Source organism: Alosa pseudoharengus, unplaced genomic scaffold, assembly GCF_046254945.1.
Source record: "Alosa pseudoharengus isolate Yale_2024_CS ecotype anadromous, Long Island Sound unplaced genomic scaffold, YU_APseudo_1.1 YU_APseudo_1.1_scf_33, whole genome shotgun sequence".
NCBI classification, from domain to species: Eukaryota; Metazoa; Chordata; class Actinopteri; order Clupeiformes; family Clupeidae; genus Alosa; species Alosa pseudoharengus.
In genome coordinates, this window is record NW_027468734.1 from 673,876 (window position 1) to 683,305 (window position 9,430).

Below are 9,430 nucleotides of genomic sequence, written 5' to 3' on the forward strand. Positions count from 1 at the left end.
GAAGAGCCAGAAAATGGTGACTTTGCCAGTGTTGCCAACTATTTAAAATAGAAAGTAGCTAAAGCCAGCTCCAAAAGTCGCTAAATGTCGCTAGATGACGTCACATACTAATTTGCATATCAACTACGTCACCACGTCGTGTACCCCCCCAAAAAAACGGTGATGGCCCTTTAACTCTCTTTTACACCTGTTTGCTTTTGTCCTACTCAAATAGTCAACTTTAAATATATTTCATTTACTATACTTGTATATTAATTGAGACACTTTACACTTCTGTACACTATCTCGTCATAGCCTACACCAGATCGAGCATCAAGTGGCTGAAAAGCAGTCCAACCTATTCCCAACTGCTCCTTCTGCTTTGCACTGCTTGAAGTCTGATTATAACTTCACCATAGGCTACACACAATTTAACCTTACTGGCTTTATTTTGGATATATTTAGGCTTAATGTCACTAGGACAGACCAACAGATTTTTTCCCCCTCAGCCGACAGTCTGTCCTGCATTGACAACATTGAGGCTACATAGCCTAAACGAATGCTATATTTTCCTAACCTGTATGTTCGATTTTGAACTGCTTGTGAATGAAGTTGTAGCCTAGGCTACTTTCTTTTGTTCAGTGTGTTTGTTGAACGATGCTGCTGGCAGCGTGTCCTTGTTTCCCTGTCATCATGTCATTGCTCTCGTCTCGTTGATTCTGGTTGTAATCTCACCCGAAGTTGCGGCCATAGTTGCGGCACCTTCCAATAACATTGTCTGAGCTGTTAGATCTATAGGCTAGAATATCTACTTCCGTGTAATAACATGGGCTGATACTACAGGCCAGTCATTACTTTTATAATCATGGGGCAACGCTTCGGGCGAACTCGATGTAATTCACAAATGAAACAGGCATGAGACTTTCACACAGCACGAACTCACTGCTCACACAGAAGAGTAAAAAGGGATGTTACATGCCATCACATCAGAGTCTCCAAAAGTCTCCAAGAACGCCAGAAAAAGTAGCTAGATTTGTCTGAAATCTCGCTAAATATGGCGACAAAGTCGCTAAGTTGGCAACACTGGACTTTGCATCTCTGAGGTACCTTCCAACTCGCCTGGTTTATCAGTTGAAGCTTCAAGCCCAAGCCAATTGCACTGGCAAAGTAAGTAATAATCTCTTAACATTGAAATAACTAAATCATAATATTAATATTAGAGATATGCACTGGCGCCTTAATGCAGGGGCTTACCTGGGCTGCAGCCCAGGGGCCTCGACCAATGAGGGGCCTCCTAATAATAATAATGATAATCAATAATAAACGGCGTGTCTGTATTCGCGGCGTCATTAGCCTACTCTGGAGCTAGCCTAAATAATTGAGCACATCGTAGCCTACTGCTCTACAATTAGGCTACATCCATGCAGAGGCCCCCTTTGTCTTCTCCAATTCTAAAGTGTAACAACATGTAACAAAACGTAATAAATCCCAACGGGTGTAGAGGAGCTAGAGGAGAGGCTGAAACTGACTGACAAACTTATCATACAAACTCTGGAGATAACGTGGGTATATTGAAGCAACGATAAACGAGTGACGTGGATTCCTGTAACTGTCCATGAAAACAGAAGGTACTAAATATCGTAGCAAATAGCCTGGAAATGAAACGGCTTTAAAAACATGTATTTCACGTGTCTCATTGAGTGAACACAGAACATGGGCTGTGGCGCAAAGAAATGAATTAGTGATCTGCATCTCCGTTCACCAACAGCTAAGTTTGTGCTAACCCATTCGCACATAATAGCCTATGTTATGTTTTCTCCATTGTTAACGTGAGATATGTCATGTACTGTAGTGATAATGCATGTTCACGTCACATGAGCCAGCTTGTTCTGTAGGCTAAAAGTATTTCTGTCCCTCCCAAACTGCGTTAAACTGGTGTGTTAAGTAGACAGAATTTCAAAAAAACTCCTGGGGAACCCCCCGACACGACAAACACATGCACTTTTGAAAAGCTTTTAAACGTCCATATGTGTACCCATCTTTTAACTTAGCCTGCAGCCAGCGTTGTAAAAGTTCAACGCTTGTTTTCGTGCAGTAGGCTAGCCTTTTTGATAAGCGATGTCATGGGTTGGCTGACGTGATTCGAGGACTTTCTGTTCCTGTTTATGTAAAGATTTTGCATAGGCTCAATAATGATAGCTACACTGCATGTTATTAACCAAAAGAGCACGCTATGTAAATAGGCGGGGCAGATCGCGGGCGGGTATCATTTAATCATAATTGATATTTGCGGTTGGGGGGGGGCCTTAAAAAAAATATAGCCCAGGGGCCTCGGGTGGTATTAAGGCGCCCCTGGAGATATGGTTAACATTCTTAGTGCTAAAGACATTCCCCTCTCTTTGTATCTATTCCTCCAGCTCCACCATCTCGCCGAGTGCCAGGCAGCCGAGTCACTACCCCTCAACCTGGAGAAAACTGTTAAGGTAAAGACTGATCTCTGAAATAATATTGAATACAGTGGCCCCATCTATATTAACACAGCAGTAGTCACTCCATTTCAGATCAACAGATTGCATCTGCATTACCATCTCAGATTTTCTGCATACTTTATCCATTACTTTCAAAATCTCAGCCAAATATTTTGTCAGTTAAAACATCTGCATTCATGCAACATTGCCTGAAAAGTTCATTCATTATTATCAGATTGTATTGAAACACATTGATTTCAATGTCAATCCATTCATGGAGTTGATATAGATAGTGCATACCAACATATTGAAACATACAAATTCATGTCCAGAGATTTGTTTTTGTTTGCCATTGTTTGGCCCTGTAGCTCTCAGCCTACCATGGTTAACAGATCACAACCATTTATCTCCCTTAGCACCTCACCATGGGGCAGGACCGCAACACTCTTCACCACCTCAACTCCCTGCACCTGCATTTAACATACGGAGAGTTACTCAAGGTAGGGACTGATCTCTGAAATATTAGTGAATAGAAAGGCCCCATGTGTATTATCAGTCATGGTTAACAGATAACTACCATTTAATACAATTTTTTTTCCCCCTCTCGCACACCGCCCACCTCACTATGGGCCAGGAACGGCAGTCCCTCCTCAACTCCCTCCACCCCCACACCAGCCCTCAACGTGCAGCGAACAGAGGAGCTTTGTAAGTCATGTTTCTTTTTAAATTTAATCTCCTTAATACCTATCTCATATATTGTATTGTGTAAGCATACTTGGCTTTGGATGCTACATACCATAAACATAAACATATCTGTCTGTTTGATTACAGGTGCTGTGAGGAAAAACATGGTGACACGGTCTGCCACGGACACTGAGGTCACCAAACACGCAATCAGGTGTTTCAATCGGCGGTGGATCGGGCAACGAGGAGATGTGTTCCGCCTCCATCCACACAAATGGAGTAATAGGAGAAATAAGCATTAAACAATCTTTTTATTGAACTTCTTGTCATTCACCAGTTATTCATTTTTTCTGATATTTTAGCTGTGCATAGCGCAGTATTTCATTGAAGTTGTAGCCTATTAGACAGGGGTGAAAGTAAGCCGGTACTGGCCGGTACGGAGTACCACTAAAATATTTGGAGAGGGTACGCCGTACCGGAAAGAAAACTATACTGTCTCTGAAAAATATTGCACTTTCAGCATGACAACACAACTACTAATGTCAAATCACCAGAAGCAACACGTTTCCCCCAAAATATATTTCATATACATCGTTCTGAACTGTATCTGAATTGTGTCTAAACCGCCCGTGCAGCTGGACAGACAACGAGCAAGCTATAGCGCGCGTACAGTAGCCTACAGTAATTGCGCCAACGTGCACTGGTATCCAAAGTGTTTTAGCAGACGGACGTTTCTTGGAAAGTCTCCCAAATAAAAAAAAAACATACAGGCTAAAGAAAAATATGTTGATGTTTCAATAGCCTATTCTGGTTTTATGTGTGCAGTGTTTCGCTGGAGAGACAAGAGTCAGACAGCGCGTGTACGGCTTAACCAGATCTTGCGCAGCAATAATGAAAGTGTTTTAGCGGACAGAAGTATGTTGCAGTCTCCCAATTAAAAAGGCATGACTCAAAGAAACGTGTTTCATGATATACAGTAGCCTATATACAAAAAAACGATTGGAAGTGGGAGCGAGCAGAGTAACTAGGCTAAATAAATAAATAAATGTTGAAATTAAGAGTGTCCATGAGAGGACCAGGCGGGGGTGACACATGCTACGTCACCGATTTTGATGAAACTTGGACAGTTTGAAGGGTCCACCTAAAAACTCAAAAAGCCAAAATAGTAAAAAATTTGAAACAACCCAGGGGGAGTTAGGACTGCCTCCTTGTTTTAGGGCAAAAAAACTCAAAAAAAGGCCCAAAATTGCATAAAATGTTGACATCCCTCCTGCTGTCAGATTTAAACACAGCAAAGTAACAATCCATGCCATCAAAGGTCCATCCAAGGTTAGTTTAAAACTGGAGTTACAAGGCGTAAGGTGTGACTGGTGTCAGTCCAGGACTGCACATGTCCACTATGTCACATGCTTTTTGGCGAATACCCAAAAAATAGCAATATTCAGACCTGAATATCTCCGATGAATAATGCTTAGGTCATTTATGGTGGACAAATGGAGATATATTATCATCAATCATGTCTGCTGATCAAATCCAAGCTACATTAAATGTCCTGAGTGTAATATATTCCTTAAGGTAGCTCAAAATGACATCATCGGGTGACATACACCAGTATACCCGTAGGTCTAATTTTTGCAAATGTGATATCTCCAACATATCTCAGGGCTAGAAACAGTCACTTGGACTCAAATAATAACTTGTAATATTTTGATAGTCAAAGGTCAAAGGTCAAGGTCACTGTGACCTTATGTACATCCCATTGTGGTGAATAAACCTCTAAAAATCCCTGACATAATTGCAAATGTGATACAAACATTCACACTGGCCCTTTCTGAAACCAATCCCTACCCACTCCCCTAAGTTACGGTGTGCACTCAGGTGGGAATCACCCTTACAGCTAAATCGAGTTCTCCATGTAAATGGGAAAATGTTGGAGTTCTTTTATCACTTTTGGGTGCTATAGGCTAGTTGCAACTGCTCACCTCAATGAACTATGATAAGCTATGCTAACAGTGGGTGCTTCAGACTGAGGTACTGCACACACACAGATGAGAAGGGTATGTATCATCTTATCTAACTCTGGCAGAGACAATAAGATAATTTCCCAAAATGTTGGCGTGTTCCTTTAACACTTGGATAGGAGTGCAAGTGGCTAGGGAGAGAGTGTAGCTAGTTTCGGAAAGGGCCTTTCACTCACAGATAACAAATTCATTTGAATTTGATGGTCAAAGGTCATAGGTCAAGGTTATTGTTACTTCACATTCTTGTGAGGAATGCCTATAGGAAGTTTTTTTTTCTTTCAAATTCGGCACACACAGTCACTTACACTCAAAGATGAACTGATTAGATGTGAGTGGTCAATGTTACTGTGACCTCTCAAAAAAACAACATGGGCCTACTGTATTTTTACACCTTGAACAGAATATCCTGGAAACACCTTGAGGGAGTTATTTCAAATTTAGCACAACTTAGGCCCTGTACACACATAACCAGATATTTTATGTTTGGGTCTTTCATCCACACATAAACAGTGTTTTAGCCCACACAGATATTTTTTAAAAACCTTCTAAAGAGAATGCTGGTTTACTTGGATCTGTGGACATCCAAAATGGAGATTTTTACGAACAAGTATATACGTACTGTATATACTCTTTTGATCCCATGAGGGAAATTTGGTCTCTGCATTTATCCCAATCCGTGAATTAGTGAAACACACACACAGCACACAGTGAACACACATAACAGTGAGGTGAAGCACACACTAATCCCGACGCAGTGAGCTGCCTGCTACAGCGGCGCTCGGGGAGCAGTGAGGGGTTAGGTGTCTTGCTCAAGGGCACTTCGGCCGCTCCTACTGGTCGGGGTTCAAACCGACAACCCTTCGGTTACAAGGCCGAAGCACTAACCAGTAGGCCATGGCTGCCCCCGTGTACAAGGACATGATGGTTACTTTGGGTATTGGGTGGGCTTTACTTGTTTCGTAGCCTACTGTACCTCGATGTCCATCCATCGTAAAAACATGTCTGTAGACCCTGCTTATTAGTACAAGTTGTTTTAAAGCAGAGACTCTGATATGGTATAACCACCTAGCTTCATGTTAGGGTCCCACAAGGAAATCTGTCTGAAACATTGAAAACATGATAATGTACATTACTTGTGAATCTATTTCCATTGCATGCCACATGACCAGTGGATAAAGTGGGATTTGGCAGGTGGGGGAACCCTAAAATCCAGTGTCAGTGCAACGGGGAAGAATGACTCACTGTTGGACAAAATATTGAGTATTGTGGTGTAGCAATACTTTTTGGACAAGAATTGATAGCTTCTTGGTCACCTCTGTACACATTAAAATTAACTCCCCAATTATTTTAACAATATAATCGTGCTGTATCGTTGGTATGAAAGAATATATTTATTATTAAATTATCCGAGGTGGCGGAACTGCGTTCCTCCCACTTTAATTCCTGCATATGACCGCTGTCTGCTGTGTTGGGCTAATGGGACAGTGCTAATTGAGTAATGCCAAGCTAGATTAACATTTTCCAATGTTAAAACCATTTATCACATGAAAAATTACAATGTTATTATCATGTGATAATAACAATAATAACAATACTCTGTGTTTCCAGGATATCATGTTCAAGTTGTAAAAATATTTTTTTAGTGAATAGTGAAATAGTTTTTTTTTGTGAGGTCAGAGTAATATTGACCTTTCACCACCCAAATATAATCAGCCACAAAACTTCTGTTAGACTTTTTTTGAGGAAGGTCACTGAAAGGAGCTGTAACAAATATTGGAGGCTGCTGAAAAGGCAAGCCAATGGCTATGGCACTCACATGCTATTTAGGGTCATGTTGTAACCTGAATTGACTCTGAGACGCTGCTGCTGTGTTTTTGGAGTGGTAGTTGTTGGTGCCTACATCAAGGGCTTGCATGTCGGCTGTATGTTGTTGATCAGATCATAAGTGTCCACAGTAATGAAAAGGAATGAGTGGAGAATTTATGATATTGCTTGGTATGTTGGTATGTTGCTGATCGGATCATAAATGGCCATAGCAACAAACAGGAATGACTGAAGAATTTGTGACAATGGTTGGTAGTTGGTATCTAAATATTTGTTGGTGTCTGCATCAAAGGCTTGCGGTTTGACTGGGTATGTTAATGATCAGATAATAAACCACCAAAGCAATGAAGAGGATTGACTGAAGAATGTGTAGGTATTTGTGGCTGCCCACATCAAGGGCTTACAGTTGGTCTGGTTATGTTGCTGATTGGATCAGAAACTGTGGGAGAAAAAGAACAGGAATGACTAAAGACTTTGGTGGTACTTCTTGGTGCCCTCATTAAGGGTTGGTGTTTTGTTTGTTGTATAGTTGCTGATGGTATCATAAATGGCCACAGCAAAAAAGATGATTAACTGAAGAATTTGTTGGTATTTGTGGGTGCCCACATCAAGGGACTGCAGTTTGCTTGGCTGTGTTGCTGATCGGATCTTAAACGGCCACAGCAAAGAAGACAAATTACCAAAAAATGTGTCGGTATTGGTTGGTAGACAACCTATCATGAGTGTGGAGGGAGCTGGGTCTGAGATGCCAGATACCACTGTTGAGCCTTCTGAAGGTCACCGATGAATGACCAAGACAAAAGTGCAAGTGAATATTTGTACCAAATTTGAAAAAACATCCCTACAGGCATTTATGATATATAATTTTCTCAAGAATGCAAGGTCCTTGACCTCGACTTTTGACCACCAGATTCAAATATTTGTTATCTGTGAGTCAAAGTGAATATTTGTATCACATATGAAATTATGTCAGGGATTTTTTTAGATTTATCCACCACAAAGGGATATACATAAGGTCACAGTGACCTTGACCTTTGACCTTTGGCTGCCAAAATGTTACAAGTTATTATTTGAATCCAAGTGACTGTTTCTAGCCCTGAGATATGTTGGAGATATCACATTTGCAAATATTGGACCTACGGGTATACTGGTGTATGTCACCCAATGATGTCATTTTGAGCTACCTTAAAGAATATATTGCACTTAGGACATTAAATCTAGCTTGGATTTGATCAGTAGACATGATTGATGATAATATATCTCCATTTGTCCACCATAAATGACCTAAACATTATGTTTCAACCAATCATTGAAATAGATATGTATTTGAAATCACTGGCTGGATCACACTATTTAGGCGGTTACAGCGACAAAAATAATAAAAAGGCCGAGCATTTTTCTTTTGATTTATGAAGTCCACAGATGGCCCTTCCATGTGCAGAAAGAATTTTGAAAAAAGGAGGTTGCTCATCGGAGATATTCAGGTCTGAATATTGCTATTTTTTGGGTATTCGCCAAAAGGCATTTGACATAGTAGATACGTGCAGTCCTGGACTGACACCAGTCACACCTTACGCCTTGTAACTCCAGTTTTAAACTAACCTTGGATGGACCTTTGATGGCATGGATTGTTACTTTGCTGTGTTTAAATCTGACAGCAGGAGGGATGTCAACATTTTATGCAATTTTGGGCCTTTTTTTGAGGTTTTTTGGCCTAAAACAAGGACGGGGGCCTAACTCCCCCTGGGTTGTTTCAAATTTTTTACTATTTTGGCTTTTTGAGTTTTTAGGTGGACCCTTCAAACTGTCCAAGTTTCATCAAAATCACTGACGTAGCATGTGTCACCCCCGCCTGGTCCTCTCATGGACACACTCTTAAGTGTTTGCAATTTATTCATAATGAAAAACAGATACAGGTGGGTTAAAGAGTGATACTAGAGTGATAAGAAGTCCTAGTGAATGCTTGATAAGTAGACTATAATACAGTAAATAAACAAATAAATAAATAATAAATAATTAGGCTAAGTGAAATTATTATAACTCCATAGTACCACCAAGAAATAAAAACTACTTTCACCCCTGCTATTAGATAAAATATTTCATGTCTGCACTGACCTAGGCCTATAAAGCACTAAATTAGGTTTTTACCACAAAATGAATGTAAAGTAGCCTAGGCAATGTAGGCTACTTCACAAAAACAGAATAGCTTATAACCTGTAACTTTCCATAAATGTCCATTTTATATTTCCATTGAGTAGTGATCACGTTTGTACAGTAAATTGATGTCTTGACTTAAAGGAACACGCCACCCAATGTCAGTAGTAATATATGTTCTTACCTTAACTTTCACGAGTTGAGTCATACCTCTCCCGTGTCCGTACGTGCACTCAAACGCTCTGGTGCGCGGCTGGACTGTGTTAGCATGTTGCTATGCTAGCGGGCTTTGACGGCAAC

General features: G+C 40.6%; 1 long non-coding RNA gene across 1 annotated transcript; it reads left to right on the plus strand.

Annotated features, from left to right (window-relative positions):
• The first annotated feature begins 467 nt into the window (after positions 1–467).
• Positions 468–3,450, plus strand: LOC143101357 (uncharacterized). The gene is made up of 5 exons (XR_012982287.1): positions 468–1,146; positions 2,397–2,462; positions 2,864–2,947; positions 3,082–3,152; positions 3,279–3,450. It is a non-coding gene; the product is annotated as an uncharacterized LOC143101357 (long non-coding RNA).
• The last annotated feature ends 5,980 nt before the right edge of the window (positions 3,451–9,430 follow it).